This window comes from Arachis hypogaea, chromosome 18, assembly GCF_003086295.3.
Source record: "Arachis hypogaea cultivar Tifrunner chromosome 18, arahy.Tifrunner.gnm2.J5K5, whole genome shotgun sequence".
Taxonomy (NCBI): Eukaryota; Viridiplantae; Streptophyta; class Magnoliopsida; order Fabales; family Fabaceae; genus Arachis; species Arachis hypogaea.
This window is the reverse complement of record NC_092053.1, coordinates 73,315,791-73,339,738: the sequence shown is the minus strand read 5'-3', so window position 1 is coordinate 73,339,738 and position 23,948 is coordinate 73,315,791. Positions and strand designations below refer to the sequence as shown.

The window sequence follows — 23,948 nt, the reverse complement described above, 5'->3', positions numbered from 1 at the left end:
GCAACATCATTAGGCGAGGCATTATCAACTGTCACACTAAAGACCCGATTCAAATTCCAATTATTTAAAAAAGATTCAATTGTTGCTCTTATAACCTCTCCTGAATGACTTGTCACTTGACAAAAATTAAGTATTTTTTTTATGTAATTTCCAATCCAAATCAACAAAGTGTGCTGTCAAACTCATATAAGTAAAATTTTGAATTAAAGTCCAAGTGTCAGTGGTTAGACATACTCTACCATAATTTGCCGAAAGAAAATCTTGCAACTTCATCTTCTCTTCAGCATAAAGAGCTCCAATGTCACGTGCTAATGTAGTCCGTGAAGGAACTTTGAATCTTGCTTGTAGGGCATGCACAAATTTTTGGAATTTCGGGCTTTCAATGAAGCGAAATGGTAGCTCTTCCCCAATAAACATTTCCACAAGTGCCCTTCGAGCCTCCTCTTGGTCAAATTTGGAAGCACTGGGTGAATTTAAAACACCACGCTCATCTATAGTCGGTGTGGTCATTGTTTTTCTTCTTTTGTTCGAATCATTATTAGGATTTTGCTTGCATCTTCTCAAATGACCACCCATTGAGCTGGTTCCATTCCTATATTGTATTAAGCTACCACAATATTTGCATTTAGCCTTCTTCTCGGTAGCATTCTCCACATCAAAATGATCCCAGACAGCTGACCGATTCTTACGAACACCTGACGGTGGAGAAGATGGTTGAGTGCTAGCAGACATCCCTGCTGCTTCAATATTACTGTTTTCAGTCATCTTGCTCTGCATATAAAGCAAGGTGTACATAACTCAAAATTTGGTGCCAAACATGCTAAAATTAACACAAACTAATCCAATGAAATAGCAGCCAATAAAACTTCAACATGATTCATAAACTAATGCATGCTCATATATCTCGCAAGACAGCAGCAGTGTTTAAATAAAAAATTCATATAAATTGGGAGTTATGTACTCAAGAATCTACTGCTGCAGAATCAGAATTCAGTTTCTTTCTGCACAAGGCACCATTTTTCAAAAGGGGAAGCGATTTATAACTCATAAATTTCTTTAGGGATATGCAGCCTAGTATATCTAATCTAATCATGCAATTAAACATAGGTTCAGAACTTCCCTAAACAACAATAACATGAAATAAAACTAAGATTCATATAAAAACCAATAAATAATAAAACCAACCATCCATTTTTACTATTTTAGGAAGTTCAGCCAAATGTGAATCAAGAATTATACAGTCTACAAACTAGGAAACTTAGGCAACTAAATTCGAGACAGCTTAAACTACAAAGTTCTTAGAGTTTTTTATGCAACCAAATAGACTTCTTAGACTTCTTAAACTACATAGCTTGGTGTATTTTATTGATTCTCAATTATCCTTAAGCTTAATCTCAGCCCCAAGTGTTTGATTAGCATTCAATCATCACAATATAAAATCACATATTCAGAAGATCAATTAAACATTCGCCACAACATAATCAAGCACAAATCCAGCACATGATTCATTTTTCCTCTGTGAAAATGCAAATTAATATTCTGTTGATATTAAAAATTTACAAACATTTAGAAATTAAATTTCAAATAAAGCTTTTGGAAAAAAATATTTTGAGATGAAATGAGTAGTATATATTTGTCATCTGAGTGTTTGGCAAGCTATCTAGTCTTCTAGTAGTCTAAAACTTAACTATCCATAAAATAAAGAAGAATGGAAGAGTCCATAGAAAGATATATTTTGGATTGTTTCCCAAAAACCTGTGAGAAAAGCGAAAAGTCCTGTCCCAGAGTTAGTTGATGAATTTCATATATTGGTTTACTTTACGCAGAAAGATCTGAATATATACGAAATAAATAAAATAATTACAGTTTTGTTTGTCGAAAATCAGAAGCCTCTGGCTTTCTAAACAAAGTTGTCGGCACACAATATCCTGCTTTTGGGAAAGATTCTATGCTTGAACATGTGTTTAATTACCAGTTAAAATAAAATATTGCACAATAATCATATAATCATTATCTTTTTTTTCTTCTAATCTCACTGCCTGCCGTTCTAGTAAAGAATGAAGTTCACACATGTATTGGCCGTAACCAAAACTAGTTAGCTAAAAGTTAACCTGATTTTAGTTGAAAATTATTAAATTATACAACTTTGGTTGGCATGAAAAAATCATCCATTCTTTTCGTAATAGGTACAACTAGGTGTCCTTTTGTTTCTTTTTAAATTGAAAAGGAGAGAAAAAATAGATACGATCCGCGAACACCCTTTACAACTGTGAGAACAAAGCAACATTTCAAGAGCACAGAGATTTTTATGCTTGTTCGATCTATTTATTTATTTATTTTGGAGAATTTCTATGAGTATTTGATTACCATTCATTTACTAACTAGATACGTATTTTCTTCCCCAAATTTTGAGATGAAGAATTGCAAATAATGAAGAATTTCTAAAAATCAACTATCAACTATAAACTATTCCCTAATAAAATCATACTTGCATCCCTTCCCCAGTAAACAAACAATGAACTTTGATGTGTTGTATCCTCAGCAATAAACCATTAGCAAAGTGAAATATCGTATGCTTTAACAGTATGCTAGAACTAAAAACCTGGTGCAATGTCTCAACAACAGAGTAGCATGATGAATGAATAGGAACAAAATTCAAAGCTAATTAAAAAATTTAAACACAAGGCAAGGCAAATACCTGGTGCTTGGTGAGCCTCTGCGAATGGCTCTGGTCTTCTTACTTCTTAGGTTGGAGATCAAGAGCTTGACGTGTACTTCTTTTTCTTATAAACTTCCCTCAAGATAGCCTTCTACTTCTGAGAAATCACCGTCAACACTTGACCAAAGGATAACCACACAACTTTGCTGCAAAAAAAACCCCAAAATAAAAATGGCATTAACACAAACACTTGATATGCATAACAGCATAAGCAATCAAACCTTGTTCAGTTTTTCAAATTGATGGAATGGAACAGAACAGAAAAGAACATGGAAGCACCTTTGGCAATTTCAACTATATAATCACAAATGTAGTAAATCCCTATCTACCACTCAATTCCTTTTCTCAGATGATAGATTCACTCTGTGGTTCTTCTCTGTTGCTTCACAACATTTCAATCTACCAAATTAATTACTTAATGGTAAACCTATCTAACCTTGAGGGTACCCAGAGAACGGAGAAGAACAGAGCTGGGTCACGGCGAGAAAAGGCAGACGGCGCCTTGAGGGTACCCAGAGAATGGAGAAGAACAGAGTTGGGTCACGGCGAGAAAAGGCAGACGGCGGAACCGCGGATGGCGGAACAGAGCAGTGACGCGACGCGCTTATGGTGGTGGTGGCAGCTACAAAACTGTAGTGCCAGTTGCCTGCTCCGGTGCGGCGGTGCTGGCTGCGGGCGAAGGAGAAAAGGATTCGTGATTCGTTCGAGTTAAAACTGGTTCATCAAATTAGAAATGAAGAATTAGGGTTTTTTGAGATTTGGATTTTAATCTGGATCTGGATCTGGATCCGGATTTAAAACCACTTAGATGGATTGGATTTAAAACCAAATTATAAAATAAATTTGGTTTGGTTTGGATTTTTTTGGTTTAAAACTGGTATTTTTAATGGTTTGGTTTGGATTTGGTTTAAAATCCAAATTTTGGATTTTTTTGCCCACCCCTAGCCACGCCCAGCAGGTGGCGTGCCACGCCCAGCATTCAAGTGGCACGCCCAGTCTTCTTCTTCTTTGGTTGCTGAAACTGGCGTGCGATGCCTTCGACATCATGTGGCACGCCTAAGTCAAAGATTATAGCTGGCGTGCCACGTCTGAGACTCAAGTGGCACGCCCAAGTCAATGATGATAGCTGGCGTGCCACGCCTTCGATACCAAGTGGCACGCCCAAGTGTTTGGACTTTCACCTCCTCCTCTGGAAACTTGTACTGGCGTGCCACACCTTGGTGTTCAAGTGGCACGCCTATGTTGGTGTGACTCTTTCAAGCCAGCGTGCCACGCCTTCGATGTAATACCCTAATTACCCTAAGCCTTACCCCGCGTCGTAAAGAAAAGGTTAATCAAAGGTTACGATAGTTATAAGCTTATACATAAGATATATAGAAGGAATTTGTAATAGCTAGAAGCCCGATGAAGGTATACAGCTCAAAACAGGATTTCAAAAGTGCACAACATACTAACAAAACTACTAACTTTAGGCATAAGAAACAGGTATAGAATAACCAAACATCATAGTATAATAGTATAATATCATAAGACGCTATCCACGACTCGCGGAGCTTAAGCCAACTAGCCATATACAGACTACGTATGAAACCAGACAGTAAAAATAGCTTATACAAGTTTGTTCTCTCAAATACAAGCCTCTAGGCCAAACAAAATACAAAAGAGAGATGTATAAACAAGATAAACCAAAAAGACTCCAAAAGAATCTAAGATCCTTCGCTTCTGTCACCATCCAAAACAACTCACCGAGGTAGGTTGTGACCTGCATCTGAAAAACACAACAAAGATATGGTATGAGAACCGGAGGTTCTCAATATGGTAACAGTGCCCAGTGATGTAGGATATAAGACCCCGGGACGTTGAAGGCAATCCTAAGCTCCATATCTATCACAATGTTTCATCTTAAAGCATACTAATAACATAAAGCATATACACATAAATCTTATCTTGACTTAAAACCTTAATAGCATATAGAGGGAAACTATCTTAGGGGATTACTAACTAAATTATTCACCACTGTCCCACAGCCTTTGCCATCCTACCCTCCATGCGATCCCATCATCCCTACCTACCTAACCTCCTCAAAGTCCATACAAACACAGATAATACAAGCAAGTAAAATACAGGTAATATTCAAATATATAACAAGTAATTCAAGAAGCAAGTAAGTATATTATACACTTAGGAAAACTCAAGTAATCAAGAAAACAAGCACATAAGAGATGCATATGATGAATGTCTATCCTATTGGCTCATGATATCACTTGTCGGTCTGTAATTGCCAACCCGACACATCCTCCCGGATGTAGCCTTTTCTGCCACGCCAGGGATATAGTGCCCTGCACACTCATGCAGCAGCTCTTCTGCTACACCAGAGATATAATGCCCTGCACACTCATGTAATAGGTAGTCTATTACGCCGGGGATATAGGCCCCGCACACTTCCTGCAGCAGAGAAGTAACCAACCACAACAAATCATGCAGCAGAACAATCTGCTACACCTGGGATATAGGCCCTGCACACTCTCAACATCCAACAAATCATGCGGCAGAAGTATCTGCCACGTCGGAGGTATAGGCTCCGCACACTCTGATATAATCCAATCATTTCCTCATCATCACATCATCACCAGACGTTACCATTCCTCATCTCAAATCACTTTTAGTTATCAATTCATATATATTCATCAATATCATCATTTCTCTTCAAGTCCTCGACTCATCTCAACCGTCCTCAATTCATGATTTCCATTCGGAACGCATAGTCCCTCAATTCTCATCTTATATACCAATTCTTCTGTAATCTCCACCCAACCCATTCTCAGTACACCAGAAACCTAAACTTCCATTTTCTAATTTATCATATAATCATCTACGAGGACCCTTAGGTTATATCCCATGTTTCAATACTCAAAACAAGGCCCAAAAGTCTTAAAAAGGTGTTACAGAAGCTTACAACCTTGTTGGGAAGGTAGAATAGTTGAAAACAAAGCAAAATTTGAAAGACAATGCATGTGCGTCCGCACAGGGGTGTGCGTACGCACGCCCAGGAAATTTTTAAAAGTGTGCGTACGCACAGGTACCAAAATACAAAGGGTCTGTGCGCTCGCACAACCTATGTCAGCGCCTTCAACAGACAATTCTCCCCGACGTGTGCGTCCGCACAAGCCTGTGCGTCAGCACAGGTTGGAATGTTTCCTTAGATATGCGCGCGCACAAGCTGTGCTGGCGCTGCCACCAGCACGCACTTCCCTTCCTATGCGTGCGCACAGGTGTGTGTGCTCCCGCACAAGTCAAAATTCTCGCAAGGTGTGCGTGCACACAAGGCTGTGCATCCGCACATATCAGAAAACTCAGAATTCTGTAACTTTGCAAAATTTTCAGATTTTCAACACCAACTTTGAATGATCATAACTTCCTTTACAAAATTTCAAATTTAACAAACTTTATACCGTTTTGAAGGGTTTTCAAAGATCTTTAATTCTAATCAATATCAACAAATTTTGAAAACCGAGTAGTACCACTCCCTCACCTTTCCCCCAAGAGAAAATGGGAAGGCGGTTAACAAAATAGAAGTTTCATCTACACCATTACGCCTAACAGTAGAACAGGTTGTCTGAAAATCCCTTAGGTGCTTGATAGGCTCCTGAGCAGGTAAGCCATGAAACTTGGGCATCAAGTTTATTAGTGCAGTTTTTAGGTCAAAACCTACAGACAGAGTTGGATGATGCACTTGATAAGGCTGCAGTGTAAAATCTGGGGCTCCAGCTTCCTAGAGAGTAATCCTCCTAGGTTCTGCCATTCTATCTGCACGAGAATCAACTGAATCAGTAGTAAAGGAGCTTGTTTCGCTCTCTGATGGCGGTTCAGATTTGCCCTCAGATGAGACTGGTGAATTGATAACTATCACTTCACCACCCTCAGAGGCTAACCGACGTCAAGCTCGCCTAATACGTGAAAGAGTTCTTTCAATTTCAGGATCAAAAGCGGCTAAGCTCGGATCAGGCAGTGAACGCGTCATTCAATGAGAAAGACATATAGCTCATGGTAACAAAATAAAAATAAAATAGGCAAATAAATAAAAATATGTACACTAATTAATAATCTAGTACACTATTGCAACTCCCCGGCAACGGCGCCAAAAACTGATGCGTGGCAGAAGTTAGACTAATTAAGAAAATTTTAATAAGAGAACAGCGTTGCAAGTATAGCCCTTAACCAGCTAAAATCTGCCTCACCAATTTAAAAAGGGTTGTCACAAAAATTAGAATTAAAAATACTGGGAGTATAAGTCCCAGGTCATCTCCCAACGAGTTGCAGGAAAGAGTGCTAATTTATTAAGCAGAAATTTTCCAGAAAGTTTGAGTTGGATAATGAGTAATTAAAATAATTGTAAATTAAGGCAATAAAAATAAACTAAGAATAATTATTGATATTCTAAATAAAAATCCTTGAGTGGGGAATTGATTAATTGAAAGTTCTATCCTTGTTGGAATCTTCTCAAGTGTAGTGTAAAGAGGTTGTTGTTTTTACTTAGTTAACCCTTACTAAATAAAGGAAAGTCAAGTGATTGAGCTAACTCTTATCCGCAAATCCTAGTCCTCTCCCTTGGGAAGGTCTAGCGTTAGTAGATACAGAATTAGCCAACAACGTCCAATTTAACTAAGCACTTGAGCATTTCAACTCAAGTGTCTCCTCTTAATCAACCCCCATGTCAAGTAGAAAAACTACTCCATTGACACGGATTGAATACTCATAAAAATATAAGAAGACATAATTAAAAAATGAAATAAAATAGAGATTTAAAATTAATTAAAAGCAAAAGTAACTCTATATATTAATAAATTCAAAATGCAACTTACTTATCTGAATAGGGTCAATGATCAACTGAAAAGAGTAAAGGAATAAGGAAACAAACTAAAGTAGTAACTTCAACGGAGGTGATGACTCTTCAACATCCAAAATCCAAAGCAAAAGCATAAACTATCAATGTAAAGCGAATCTAGATTCAGATCTCAAACTAAAAGTAATCCTAATATCAATGTATGTGAATATATCTCAATGTGTATGGATGCGTCTTGAGTCTCTTCATGTTCCCTGGCTTTAATCTGTGTTTCTGGACCAAAAACTGGGTTAAAACGCAGCCCGAAATTGTCCCCAGGTATTTTGTTATTTCTGCAGATCGCGCAGGTCACGCGTACGCGTCATCCATGCGTTCGTGTCATTCAACTATTTTCCTTGTCACGCGTTCGCGTCGTCCATGCGTTCGTGTCATTTGTGCAGACTCTAATCCACGCGTTCGCGTCAGGCACGCGCTCGCGTCGCTGCGATTTTCTTCATTCCGCGCGTTCGCGTGAGGCACGCGCTCGCATCAGTGTTCGCTGATCATCTCCTTAGTTTCTTCTGTTCCTTCCATTTTTGCAAGTTTCCTCTCCATTATCTAAGCCATTCCTGCCCTATGAAGCCTGAAATACTTAACACACGGATCACGGCATCGAATGGTATAAAGGAGAATTAAAATACATAATTAAAAGATCTCTAGGAAGCAAGTTTTCAACCATGGAACAATTTTGGGAAGGAATTATAATATCATGCTAATCATATGAATAAGTGGGTAAAGACTTGATAAAACCACTCAATTAAACACAATATAAATCATAAAATAATGGTTTAACAGTCACTAGCCTAAGTGTCCATGAATATTATATACTACATAGAGGAAACCGAAACCATAGCTTGGCCGATTCCCAATATGAACCAAATGAGTTTTCAACCAAAATCCAACCATCAAAGTAGTTCCAACAAGCACCAACAAGCTCCAAACTCACAATAATCAAGCTATACATATAAATCACCACAAAATCAACCTAGGACTCAACATAAATCAAATTTCACAAGGGTTTAGTATATCTTACCTCTCCCAACAGATTTGATGGCCAAGATCCAAGGCTAAGCAAGGATTAAAGCAAAACCTAAACATCCAAAATCACAAAACCCATTTAACCCAAATCCTAACAAAACCTGAAATTTTGGAGAGCAGAACTGGAAGGATTTCAAGCTTACCTCTAGAGTTTCTTGGGTGGGTTTCGTAGAACTCATCGCAAGGAATGTGTAGCCGCTGACGGCACGCAAATCGGAGCTCTAGAACTCAAGATATGATATTCGGAAGATGGAGGTGGTTAGGGTTTTCTTCTTCCTCTCCTCCCTCTCTCAAATCTGAAGTGTGAGTCTTTATGGAGGCTAGGGTTCATTAAATGAACCTTTATATATGTTGGACTTGGGCCCAACTTGGACCCGGTTCAATCTGTTAGCGTTTTTAGCCCGTTTGGCCTAACTTCAGGCCGAACTTGTAAAATTAATGCCCGGTTTTTTATTTCTAATATTTTTCTAAGGTTTTTGACTGTCTCAACTTTTTCTCGCGCAGCACCGGGCAGACTTGAACCGGTTCAACCGGTTCAACTGCCGGTTCGTGGTTTTTCACAGTTCTTCGCAGGAAACACATTTTCTAACTCAGAAAGACCCACTGAGTCCTAAAATCACCTTTAAATCCTCAAATTCTCACTCTAACTTTTTGGAATCTAATTTGGGGCAATATAATCACTTAATTAACCAGTTGATTAATTGCAGTTCTTACATTCGATACCAAGCGGCACGCCCAGTGTGTGTCTCCTTCTGAATTAGTGAACTGGCATGCCACGCCCACAAGTTCAAGTGGCACGCCCATGGTGTATGTTGGGGTTGGCGTGCCACGCCCCCTTTGTGGCCTTCAATCTTGCTCTCTGGAAATTGTAACTGGCATGCCACGCCTGGCTCCTGGCGTGCCAGACCCTTGTTAAAGCTTCAAGAACTCTTCTCTTGAAAATACAACTGGTGTGTCACGCCCTGGTGCTGGCGTGCCATGCCCATATAATTTCATGGCGTTTGTTCCAAGTGGCACGCCCAGCTTCACACGCCCATCTCTTTTTATTGTTTCCTTTCCCTTTTTATTGCTCTTTCACCTAAAATTCAACACAAACCCATTTCAAAGCAATGTACATAATATTTATCATTTGGTTCAAGAAATTACATTGATTTAATGAGATTATGTTCTTTTTATGGTCCTTTTAGATAAGAAAAAGAGGAAGATGATGCAAGTTATCACAATACCAAACTTAAGCATTGCTTTTCCTCAAGTAAATCAATGTGAGTTATTCTTAAGTGGATTGAGACTTGACCTTAAAGAAATGCATTCATTACCAAGAACATAGGCTAGGTTTTAACTCATGTATGAATGTTATTGTTTTCATATCACAAAGAATTCCTAGACTCTTGAGGATTCTTTCAAGTATTTGCCTTAGGAGCTTTTTCTATTGATTGTCACCTTGAAGTAGCAAGAATTGTTCCTTTTTCTTTTCACTTCTCTTTTCAATTGACCACGACTCTAAGTGTTTTGTCTCAAGACGACCCTTTAGGTTAGGCTTTCAATTAGCACTCCCAAACTAGTTGGTTTTAGGGTACTAAGTGTTGAAACACCCCTAAGAATTTACTTGCACAGGTATCTCTTATTGACACATCTTCACCACAAGCATCTACTAGGATCTTTGGATCTTTTGAGCTATTTATTTCTTTCTTTTATCCCAGTAGTTGATGCTCAGAGCCTTGTGTCTTTTTGCTTACTACTTCTTGGTTCTATGGATGTTCAAAGGTCATCCTTAGCATCTACTTGTCATATCTTCTAAGTCTAATTGTTCATTATGACTTATTTTTTTTCAAATTCATTCAAGGTTCTATACTTAGTTCCTTATCTCTTAGTCCTAAATTTTCTTACTTGGTCTTAGTCTCTTTGCTCTTGTTTTTGTAACAACTCACCATTGACTCACATGGAAACAAACTACTTTTTATTTGATGTTCATGGGACTCAAACAACATTTTCTTTCTTCAGATAAAAGCATAAAGGACTCATAAAATACTTCAAAACATAATAGACTAAACAGCAACTGATGCAAGCTAATAACAAAATACTAATAGAAATTCAGAATTTTAAACTTTTTAACCATGGGACTCAACAACCTTTGATTCTTGGAGTAGCTTCAATTCATTGGCCTTTTTCCTTTGTCTTTCTTCTTGGAGGAGGAGTCATCACCATCCTTTTTTCTTTTAGATGATCCTTTCTGTGCTTTGGTGTTATTGGGTTTCCAAAATCATAGCCTTCCTATGTAATTCCTTTCACTTTTTTTTTGTGTTTGTACGCAATTTCCTCCTGCCTTGCACTGAGTTCCTCCATCTTTTGCATGTATGTTGGATACTTGGGGTTCATATCGGCTACTGCATTACATAAGTGGGTCAATTTTGCTTGTGCGTAGCAGTCATATTGCCTTCCTGCTATAGTTCTGACCTCAAAAAGGGCTCTAAATTTAGCAAGATTCCCTTGTTGGAATTGTTGTTGCTCTATGATTGTGTTGAGGCTATTTTTCATTTCTCCCCAGTTGAATTGGCCTTGTTGCTCCTTCATGTACTCCATGCTTCCTTGGAGTTGTTGTATGCTCTCCTGCACTTGGTCTCTAGTGCACGGAATTATGATCACACTTTTCACAACTCCGGTACAACTAACCAGCAAGTGCACTGGGTCGTCCAAGTAATAAAACCTAACGCGAGTAAAGGTCGATCCCATGGAGATTGTCGGCTTGAAGCAAGCTATGGTCAACTTGTAAATCTTAGTCAGGCAGATTCAAATGGTTATGGGGTTTTGATAATTAAAAGATAATTAAAACATAAAATAAAATAAAGATACTTATGTAATTCATTGGTGGGAATTTCAGATAAGCGTTTGGAGATGCTTTGTTGCTTCTAAACCTCTGCTTTCCTATTGTCTTCATCCAATCATGCGTGCTCCCTTCCATGGCAAGCTGTAGGATCCTCTCGGATGAAAAATACCAGGTACGGCCTCTACACGGCTAATCAACTGTCGAATTTCTCGTCTCGGATAAAAAATTACCAAGTACAGCTATTGCACGGCTAATCATCTGTTAGTTCTCACTAGCATCGGAATAGGATCTCTCTATCCTTTTGCACACTGTCACTGCGCCCAACATTCGCATGTTTGAAGCTTGTCACAGTCATCCCTTCCCAGATCCTACTCGGAATACCACAGAAAAGGTTTAGACTTTTCGGATCTCAGGAATGCTGCCAATTGGTTCTAGCGTATACCACGAAGATCCTAACCTCATGGACTTGATCCGTGGATTAGAAACCCAAGAAAATATACTCCGGCTGTCGTCCAATGACTACGTTGAACATCATATAGACCGCTTGTGGTTGTCAGGCACGCGGATCTTGGCTAAGCGAGTAACAAAGATAGTGGGTGATTGTCACGGGTCACCCCTTCATTCTGACTTAACTGAATTATGTACGAGAGTATATCTTGGAGAAGAAGTAGGCGTGAATTGAAAGAGAAACAATAGTACTTGCATTAATTCATTAAGAACAGCAGAGCTCCGTACCTTAATCTATGAGGTGTAGAAACTCCACCGTAGAAAATACATAAGAGAAAAAGGTCTAGGCATGGCCGAATGGCCAGCCTCCCAATTGTGAACATAAAAAAGTGAAAAGAAGGTTCCAACCATCTGAATACAATTGTAGAAAGTGCTATTTATACTAACTTAGTTACTAAGGATTACAGAAAATAAGTAACTAAGTACATATAATGCAGAAATCCACTTCTGGGGCCCACTTGGTGTGTGCTTGGGCTGAGCATTGAGCTTTACACATGCATAGGCCATTTCTAGAGTTTAACTCCAGTTCTAGCATTTTACGCCAGAAAAGAGTCTCTGCTGGGCGTTTGAACGCCAGTTTGGGCCATCAAATATCAGGCAAAGTATGGATTATTATATATTTCTGGAAAGTTCAAGATGTCTAATTTCCAACGCAATTGAGAGTGTGCCAATTGGGCTTCTGTAGCTCCAGAAAATCCACTTCGAGTGCAGGAGGGTCAGAATCCAACAGCATGTGTAGTCCTTTCTCAGCCTCTGAATCAGATTTTTGCTCAGGTCCCTCAATTTCAGCCAGAAAATACCCAAAATTATAGAAAAACACACAAACTCATAGTAAAGTCCATAAATGTGATTTTTGCATAAAAACTAATAAAAATATAATAAAAAGTAACTAAAACATACTAAAAACTATTAAAAATAATGCCAGAAAGGGTATAAATTATCCGCTCATCAGTTCTAGTGTTGTTGTTGTTCCTTCAGTTGGTTGACATCTTCTCTCAAATGGTGTATATCTCCCTTTATTTGGTGGATGTCTCCTTGCATTTGCTCCCAGTTGAACCCTTAAGGAAATTGTGGATATGGTGGTGGTGGAAGTGGTAGGTATTATGGTTGATCTTCAGCTTCTCCTTCTTGTTGTGGTGGCCTTTGTGGTTCATGAGCATGAGCTTTGTGCTCCCTTGATCTCTGGAGTGGGTTGACAGCCACTACTTTGGCCATCTTTTTAGCAGTTATAGGCTTCTCTTGGTCCACCAAAATTTCATCAATAATCTTCTCCACCCCAGCCTCATCACACAACCTTTGGATAATGCTGGGAAATACAAGCCTAGTGCTATCCTTGGTGCTTTTCAGCACCCTATGTATGTTGTTGGCTATCATTTCCCCAACATTAACATTTTTTCCCCTCATTATGCTATATATGAGTACAGCTCTCTCCAATGTTACCTCTGAAGTGTTGGATATGGGGTTGAGAGACCTTCTTACAAAGTCTAGCCACCCTCTAGCTTGGGGGCTCAAATCTCTTCTCCTCAGCTCGTTAGGCCTTCTATCTTTGTCGTTAATCCACTGTACATTTAGCACACATATTTCATTCAGGATCTCCTCAAAACCAGGGTCTTGTTGCTTCACCCTTTCTTCGTAGCTTCGGGTGGAGTTTGTTTGCTTCACCATCAACATCCTATCTATGCTAGCGGGGCTATAGTCAATTGTTTTCCCCTCACATAGCTCAGAGAGTCGAAAGGATGCCCAGGCTGTGGCACAGCATTGGCATAAAATTCCCTCACCAAACTCTCCACCACCTTCTTTGGTGGGTTGCACAAGATGGCCCATCCTCTGTTGTTGATCTCTCTATTAATCTCTGGATGTTCATTCCTTCCAAGTTGGAATCCCACTTCCGGAATGATTTACCTCTCACTCACCCAACTATAAAATTAGTTTTGGTTGAATGCTGAGAGGAACTTGTATTCATTGAAGTTTGAGGACCCAAAAGTAGTTTCTTTATTCTTTCTTTTCTTTCATGAGGAAGCTCTTGGTGGTGCCATTGGAGTGAGAAAAGAGGGTTTGAAAGCTTGAGGAAAGGAACAAAGAAGGAGAGCAAAACAAGGGTTTGCTCCAACACCAAACTTATGACTTGATTATCCCTAATCAAGTAAAAGAGACTAGTAATGATAAAGAAAAAAAAGAAGAAGGGAAAGTGCAGTTGCCTTCGGGTGTGAAGTTGGGTTTTTGAAGTGTGAAGAAAGGTGGAAAAGTGAGTGGCTTTTATAGGGATGAGAAAGATAGTCTGGAAGGTGGAAAGTTGATAAGCGGATAATTTATATGCTTTTTGGCATTGTTTTTGCATAGTTTTTAGTATGATTTAGTTAGTTTTTAGTATATTTTTATTAGTTTTTGAATAAAAATAACATTTCTGGACTTTACTATGAGTTTGTGTATTTTTCTGTGATTTCAGGTATTTTCTGGCTGAAATTGAGGGACTTGAGCAAAAATCATATTTAGAGGTTGAAGAAGGACTGCAGATGCTGTTGGATTTTGACCTCCCTGCACTCAAAGTGGATTTTTTGGAGCAACAGAACTCCAAATGGCGCACTCTCAATTGCGTTGAACGCCAGTTCCATGCTGCATTCTAGAGTCAAACGCCAGAAACAGGTTGCAAAGTGGAGTTAAACGCCAGAAACAGGTTACAAACTGGCGTTCAACTCCAAGAAAGACCTATACACGTGTAAAGCTCAATGCTCAGCCCAGGCACACACCAAGTGGGCCCCAGAAGTGGATTTCTGCATCATTTAATCAAATCTGCGAACCCTAGTAACTAGTTTAGTATAAATAGGACTTTTTACTATCTTTGGATCATTTTTTATTAGTTTTATGCGATCTTAGACTTTTGTGAGGGCTGGCCATTCGGCCATGCCTGGACCATTATCGCTTATGTATTTTCAATGGTAGAGTTTCTACACTCCATATATTAAGGTGTGGAGCTCTGCTGTTCCTCATGAACAAAGTACTACTATTTTTCTATTCAATTCAAGCTTATTCCTTCTCTAAGATATCCATTTGCACCCAAGAACATGATGAATGTGATGATTATGTGACGCTCATCATCATTCTCACCTATGAACGTGTGTCTAACAAACACTTCCGTTCTACATGTAAACAAGCTAGAATGAGTATCTCTTGGATATCTAATACAGAGGACCGAGTCCGAGATATTAGAATCTTCGTGGTATAAGTTAGAACCCATGGATGGCCATTCTTGAGATCCGGAAAGTCTAAACCTTGTCTGTGGTATTCCGAGTAGGATCTGGGAAGGGATGGCTGTGACGAGCTTCAAACTCGTGAGTGCTGGGCGTAGTGATAGACGCAAAAGGATAGTAAATCCTATTCCAGTATGATCGAGAACCGCCAGATGATTAGCCATGCAGTGACAGTGCATTAGACCATTTTCACAGAGAGGATGGGATGTAGCCATTGACAACAGTGATGCCCTACATAAAGCTTGCCATGGAAAGGAGTAGGAATGGTTGGATGAAGACAGCAGGAAAGCAGAGGTTTAGAGGAACGAAAGCATCTCTATACGCTTATCTAAAATTCTCACCAATGAATTACATAAGTATCTCTATCCTAGTTTATGTTTTATTTATCTTTTAATTATTAAAACTCTAAATCCATTTGAATCCGCCAGACTGAGATTTACAAGGTGACCATAGCTTGCTTCAAGCCGACAATCTCCATGGGATCGACACTTACTCACGTAAGGTTTGTTACTTGGACGACCCAGTGCACTTGCTGGTTAGTTGTGCGAAGTTGTGACAAAGAATTAAGATTATGAATGTGCGTATAAAGTTTTCAGCGCCGTTACCAAGGAATGGAACCGTCACGATTTCTGCGCACCAAGTTTTTGGCGCCGTTGCCGGGGATTGTTCGAGTTTGGACAACTGACGGTTCATCTTGTTGCTCAGATTAGGTAATTTTATTTTAATTTTAAGCTTTTTATTTCTTATTTTCGAAAAATTCAAAAAAAAATTTTTTTTTCTTCTTTTTTGTTTTTCCCAATTAATTTTCGAAAATTACAAAAAAATTTATAAAATCATAAAATCAAAAATAATTTTTGTGTTTCTTGTTTGAGTCTAGAGTCAACTTTTAAGTTTGGTGTCAATTGTATCTTTTTAACTTCCTAAAAATTATTTTCGAAAATTTCATGCATTGCATTCTTCATGATCTTCAAGTTGTTCTTGGCCAGTCTTCTTGTTTGATCTTCATATTTTCTTATTTTGTGTCTTTTCTTGTTTTTCATATGCATTTTCAATTTGTTAATGTCTAAAGAATAAAAATTTTTAAGTTTGGTGTCTTGCATGTTTTCTTTTCTTGAAAATTTTTCAAAAAATAAGTTCTTGGTGTTCATCTTGACATTCAAAGTGTTCTTGGTGTTCATCTTGACATTCATAGTGTTCTTGCATGCATCACATGTTTTGATCCAAAATTTTCATGCATTGAGTCTTTTTATTGTTTTTCTCTTTCATCATTAAAAATTTAAAAATAAAAAAAATATCTTTCCCTTATTACACTCATAAATTTCGAAAATTTGGATTGACTTTTTCAAAACCTTTTAAAATCCAATTATTTCTTATAAGTCAAATCAAATTTTCAATTTAAAAATTCTATCTTTTTCAAATCTTTTTCAAAAATCAAATCTTTTTCATTTTTCTTTTATGATTTTCGAAAATTTCAAAAATTATTTTCAAAATCTTTTTCTTATTTTTGTTTCATATTTTCGAAAATCTCACTAACAATTAATGTGATTGATTCAAAAATTTTAAGTTGTTACTTGCCTAGTAAGAAAGGTTTAATCTTTAAACTCTAGAATCATATATTTTTAGTTTCTTGTTAGTCAAGTAATCAACTTTGATTTCAAAAATCAAATCTTTTTAAATTTCTTTTTCAAATCTTTTTCAAAATAAGTTTCAATCACATCTTTTTCAAAATCAATTTCAAAATCTTTTCTAACTTCTTATCTTTTTAAAATTGATTTTCAAATCTTTTTCCATGAATCTTATCTTTTTATTTCAATCATATCTTTTTCAATTTCAATCATATCTTTTTCAAAAACAAATTTCAAATCTCTTTTAATCAATCATATCTTTTTGTTTCAATCATATCTTTTTCAAAACTACCTAACTAACTCTCTCTCTCCAATTTTCGAAAATCCCTTCCCTCTTTTTCAAAATTCCTTTTTAATTAACTAATTGTTTTTAATTTTAATTTTAATTTAATTTCAATTTTAATTTTCGAATTTTAAATCTAAATTTTAAATATTTTTATTTTATTTTGTTAAATTTTCGAATTCTTCTCTCATCTCTAATCTCCTTCTATTTATTTATTCATCTACTAACACTTCTCTTCCACCCAAAATTCGAACCCCATCTCCCTCTCTGAGTTCGAGTTTTTCCTCTTCTCTTTCTTATATTCTTCTCTTCTTCTACTCACATAAAGGAACCTCTCTACTGTGACAAAGAGGATCCCTATTATTTTCTGTTCTCTTCTTTTTTATATGAGCAGAAACAAGGACAAGAACATTCTTGTTAAAGCTGATCCTGAACCTGAAAGGACTCTGAAGAGGAAGCTAAGGGAAGCTAAAGCACAACTCTCTGGAGAAAATCTGACAGAAATTTTCGAAAAAGAAGAAGATATGGCCGAAAATAATAACAATGCAAAGAGGATGCTTGGTGACTTCACTGCACCTAATTCCAATTTACATGGAAGAAGCATCTCAATCCCTGTCATTGGAGCAAACAATTTTGAGCTTAAACCTCAATTAGTGTCTCTGATGCAACAGAACTGCAAGTTTCATGGACTTCCATCTGAAGATCCTTTTTAGTTCTTAACTGAGTTCTTACAGATCTGTGATACTGTTAAGACCAATGGGGTTGATCCCGAGGTCTACAGGCTTATGCTTTTCCCGTTTGCTGTAAGAGACAGAGCTAGAGTATGGTTGGACTCTCAACCTAAAGATTGCCTGAACTCTTGGGATAAGCTGGTCACAGCTTTCTTAGCCAATTTCTTTCCTCCTCAAAAGCTTAGTAAGCTTAGAGTGGATGTTCAAACCTTCAGACAGAAAGAAGGTGAATCCCTCTATGAAGCTTGGGAGAGATATAAGCAACTGACCAAAAAGTGTCCTTCTGACATGCTTTCAGAATGGACCATTCTAGATATATTCTATGATGGTCTATCTGAACTATCAAAGATGTCATTGAACCATTCTGCAGGTGGATCCATTCACCTAAAGAAAACTCCTGCAGAAGCTCAAGAACTTATTGACATGGTTGCTAATAACCAGTTCATGTACACTTCTGAGAGGAATCCTGTAAGTAATGGGACACCTCAGAAGAAGGGAGTTCTTGAAATTGATACTCTGAATGCCATATTGGCTCAGAACAAAATATTGACTTAGCAAGTCAATATGATTTCTCAGAGTCTGAATGGAATGCAAGCTGCATCCAACAGTACTCAAGAGACATCTTCTGAGGAAGAAGCTTATGATCCTGAGAACCCTGCAATAGCAGAGGTGAATTACATGGGTGAACCCTATAGAAACACCTATAATCCCTCATGGGGAAATCATCCAAATCTCTCCTGGAAGGATCAAAAGCCTCAACAAGGCTTTAATAATGGTGGAAGAAACAAGTTTAGCAATAGCAAGCCTTTTCCATCATCCACTCAGCAAAAGACAGAGAGTTCTGAGCAGAATCCATCTAGCTTGGCAAATATAGTCTCTGATCTATCTAAGGCCACTCTAAGTTTCATGAATGAAACAAGATCCTCCATTAGAAATTTGGAAGCACAAGTGGGCCAGTTGAGTAAAAGAATCACTGAAACCCCTCCTAGTACTCTCCCAAGAAATACAGAAGAAAATCCAAAAGGAGAGTGCAAGGCCATTGAACTGATCATCATGGCCGAACCTACAAGGGCGGGAGAGGACGTGAACCCTAGTGAGGAAGACCTCCTGGGACGTCTAGAGATCAATAAGGAGTTTCCCTCTGAGGAACCAAAAGACTCTGAGGCTCATCTGGAGACCATAGAGATTCCATTAAACCTCCTTATGCCATTCATGAGCTCTGATGAATATTCTTATTCTAAAGAGAATAAAGATGTTACTGAAGAGCAAGTTGCCAAGTACCTTGGTGCAATCATGAAGCTGAATGCCAAATTATTTGGTAATGAGACTTGGGAAGATGAACCTCTCTTGCTCACCAATGAACTAAGTGATCTGGATCAACTGAGATTGCCTCAGAAGAAACAGGATCCTGGAAAGTTCTTAATACCTTGTACCATAGGCACCATGACCTTTGAGAAGGCTCTATGTGACCTTGGGTAAGGGATAAACCTCATGCCCCTCTCTGTAATGGAGAAACTGGGAATCTTTGAGGTGCAAGCTGCCAGAATCTCATTAGAGATGGCAGACAACTCAAGAAAACAGGCTTATGGACTAGTAGAGGACGTGTTAGTAAAGGTTGAAGGCCTTTACATCCTGCTGATTTCATAATCCTAGACACTGGGAAGGATGAGGATGAATCCATCATCCTTGGAAGACCCTTCCTAGCCACGGCAAGAGCTGTGATTGATGTGGATAGAGGAGAGTTGGTCCTTCAACTGAATGAGGACTACCTTGTGTTTAAAACTCAAGGATCTCCTTCTGTAACCATAGAGAGGAAGCATGAAAAGCTTCTCTCACTGCAGAGTCAACCAAAGCCCCCACAGTCAAACTCTAAGTTTGGTGTTGGGAGGCCACAACTAAACTCTAAGTTTGGTGTTAAACCCCCATAACCAAACTCTAAGTTTGGTGTGGGGAGGTCCCAACCTTGCTCTAATTATCTGTGAGGCTCCATGAGAGCTCACTGTCAAGCTATTGACATTAAAAAAGCGCTTGTTGGGAGGCAACCCAATGTTATTTAATTATTATTATTTTATTTTCTGTTTGTTATTTCATGTTTTATTAGGTTGATGATCATGTGGAGTCATAAAAACTACTAAAAAATCGAAAACAGAATGAAAAATAGCATTGAAAACAGCACACCCTGGTGGAAGGGCTTACTAACGTTTAAACGCCAGTAAGGAGCATCTGGCTGGCGTTTAACGCCAGAACGGAGCATGGAACTGAAGTTAAATGCCAGAAACAAGCAGCAGTCTGGTGTTTAAATGCCAGGATTGCACCCAGAGGAAAGCTGGCGTTAAACGCCAGAAACAAGCATCAGACTGGCGTTTAACGCCAGAAACATGCACTACACTGGCGTTCAACGCCAGAAACATGCTATAGACTGGTGTTGAACGCCCAAAACAAGCAAGGAAGTGGCGTTTAACGCCAGAAACATGCTGCAGTCTGGCGTTAAACGCCAGGATTACATATATAGGGCGTTTTACACGTCTAAAAGGTGAAGGGATGAGAAATCCTCAAACACCTCAGGATCTGTGGACCCCACAAGATTCCCTCAGGATCTATGTACCCCACAGGATCCCCACCTATTTCTTCTCTCCTCTTCACACCTTTCCATAACTCTCTTTCCCAAATATCCCTCACCAATCAACTCAATCACTCTTCCCCATCACCTCTTCACCAATTACATCCATTCTCTCTTCCCTAAAACACCCCACCTACCTTTAAATTCAAAATAATTTCCCTCCCAAACCCAACCCTAAATGGCCGAACACTAAACCCCTCCCCACTCCTATATAAACCCCTCATTTCCTCTTTATTTTCACACAACAAAACCCTCTCTTCTTCCCCTTGGCCGAAACCATCTCTCTCTCCCTCTCTTCCATTTTTCTTCTTTTTCTACTTCTTTCTTTCTTCTTTTGCTCGGGGACGAACAACCATTTTAAGTTTGGTGTGGTAAAAGCATAACTTTTTGTTTTTCCATAACCATTCATGGCACCTAAGGCCAGAGAAACCTCTAGAAAGAGGAAAGGGAAGGCAATTGCTTCCACCTCTGAGTCATGGGAGATGGAGAGATTCATCTCTAAGGTCCATCAAGACCACTTCTATGAAGTTGTGGCCAAGAAGAAAGTGATCCCTGAGGTTCCTTTCAAGCTCAAAAGGAATGAGTATCCGGAGATCCGACTTGAGATTCAAAGAAGAGGTTGGAAAGTTCTCACCAACCCCATTCAAATCCAAATCCAAAGCATTGGCTTACCATGGTTCGGGGGAAATACTTAGATTTCAGTTCGAAAAATGTAAGGTTGGCGTTCAACTTGCCAATGATAGAAGAAAACGCACGCCTCCACACTAGAAGAGTCAACTTTGATCAAAGGTTGGACCAAGTCCTCATGAACATATGTGTGGAAGGAGCTTAATGGAAAATTGACTCAAAGGGCAAGCCGGTTCAACTAAGAAGGAATGACCTCAAACCAGTGGCTAGGGGATGGCTAGAGTTCATTCAACGCTCAGTCATTCCTACTAGTAACCGGTTTGAAGTTACTATAGACCAGGCCATCATGATCCATAGTATCATGATTGGATAGGAGGTGGAAGTTCATGAGATTATACCTCAAGAACTTTACAAGGTAGCTGACAAGTCCTCCACTTGGGCAAGGTTAGTCTTTCCTCACCTCATTTGCCACCTCTGCAATTCGGCTGGAATTGACATAGAGGGAGACATCCTCATTGAAGAGGATAAGCCCATCGCTAAGAAAAGGATGGAGCAAATAAGAGATCATGGACCTCAACATGAGCATGAGGAAATTCCTCACCATGAAATCCCTGAGATGCCTCAGGGGATGCACTTTCCTCCACAGAATTATTAGGAACACATCAACACTTCCCTAGGAGAATTAAGTTCCAATATGGGACAACTAAGGGTGGAGCACCAAGAGCATTCCATCATCCTCCATGAAATTAGAGAAGATCAAAGAGCTATGAGGTAGGAGCAAGAAAGACAAGGAAGAGACATAGAGGAGCTCAAAAGCACCATTGGTTCTTCAAGAAGAGGAAGACGCCACCCTCACTAAGGTGGACTCATTCCTTAATCTCCTTGTTTATTTATTTGCTATTTTTGGTTTCCATGCTTCATGTTTAATTATGTTTGTGTCTTTACTATATGATCATTAGTGTCTAGGTGTCTATGCCTTAAAGTTATGAATATGAATCCATCACCTCTCTTGAATGAAAAATGTTTTAATTACAAAAGAACAAGAAGTACAGGGTTTCAAATTCATCCTTGAAACTAGTTTAATTATTTTAATGTGCTGGCAACACTTTTTGTTTTCTGAATGAATGCTTGAACAGTGCATATGTTTTTTGAAGTTGATGTTTATGAATGTTAAATATGTTGGCTCTTGAAGAATAAGGAAAAAGGAGAAATGTTAATTGATAATCTGAAAAATCATAAAAATGATTCTTGAAGCAAGAAAAAGCAGTGAATACAAAAGCTTGCAGAAAAAAAAAGAGAAAAAAAAAATAGTGAAGAAAAAAGAAAGAAAAAGAAAAAGCAAGCAAAAAAAGCCAAAAGCTCATAAAACCAAAAAGGCAAGAGCAAAAAGCCAATAGCCCTTAAAACCAAAAGGCAAGGGTAATAAAAAGGATCCAAGGCTTTGAGCATCAGTGGATAGGAGGGCCTAAAGGAATAAAATCCTGGCCTAAGCGGCTAAACCAAGCTGTCCCTAACCATGTGCTTGTGGCGTGAAGGTGTCAAGTGAAAACTTGAGACTGAGCGGTTAAAGTCAAGGTCCAAAGCAAAAAAAGGAGTGTGCTTAAGAACCCTGGATACCTCTAGTTGGGGACTTTAGCAAAGCTGAGTCACAATCTGAAAAGGTTCACCCAGTTATGTGTCTGTGGCATTTATGTATCCGGTGGTAATACTGGAAAACAAAGTGCTTAGAGCCACGGCCAAGACTCATAAAGTAGCTGTGTTCAAGAATCAACATACTAAACTAGGAGAATCAATAACACTATCTGAATTCTAAGTTCCTATAGATGCCAATCATTCTGAACTTCAATGGATAAAGTGAGATGCCAAAACTATTCAAGAGGCAAAAAGCTACAAGTCCCGCTCATCTGATTAGAGCTAAGTTTCATTGATATTTTGGAATTTATAGTATATTCTCTTCTTTTTATCCTATTTGATTTTCAGTTGCTTGGGGACAAGCAACAATTTAAGTTTGGTGTTGTGATGAGCGGATAATTTATATGCTTTTTGGCATTGTTTTTACAAAGTTTTTAGTATGATTTAGTTAGTTTTTTAGTATATTTTTATTATTTTTTAAATAAAAATCACATTTCTGGACTTTACTATTAGTTTGTGTGTTTTTCTGTGATTTCAGGTATTTTCTGGCTGAAATTAAGGGACTTGAGCAAAAATCAGATTTAGAGGTTGAAGAAGGACTGTAGATGCTGTTGGATTCTGACCTCCCTGCACTCAAAGTAGATTTTCTGGAGCTACAGAACTCCAAATGGCGCGCTCTCAATTTATTTGGAAAGTAGACATCCAGGGCTTAGCAGCAATATATAATAGTCCATACTTTGAGTTCCATGCTGTATTCTGGAGTCAAACGCCAGAAACAGGTTGCAAAGTGGAGTTAAACGCCAGAAACAGGTTACAAACTGGCGTTCAACTCCAAGAAAGACCTCTACACGTGTAAAGCTCAATGCTCAGCCCAAGCACACACCAAGTAAGCCCCAGAAGTGGATTTCTGCATCATCTACTCAAATCTGCAAACCCTAGTAACTAGTTTAGTATAAATAGGACTTTTTACTATCTTTGGATCATCTTTGATTAGTTTTATGTGATCTTAGACTTTTGTGAGGGCTGGCCATTCGGCCATGCCTGGACCATTATCACTTATGTATTTTCAATGCTAGAGTTTCTACACTCCATAGATTAAGGTGTGGAGCTCTGCTGTTCCTCATGAATTAATACAAAGTACTACTGTTTTTCTATTCAATTCAAGCTTATTCCTTCTCTAAGATATCCATTCGCACCCAAGAACATGATGAA

General features: G+C 38.5%; 1 non-coding gene across 1 annotated transcript; it reads right to left on the bottom strand.

The window, feature by feature from the left end:
- Window positions 1-18,043: 18,043 nt before the first annotated feature.
- LOC112773899 (small nucleolar RNA R71) lies at window positions 18,044-18,151 on the bottom strand. Its single transcript, XR_003188423.1, has one exon. It is a non-coding gene; the product is annotated as a small nucleolar RNA R71 (small nucleolar RNA).
- Window positions 18,152-23,948: the final 5,797 nt, after the last annotated feature.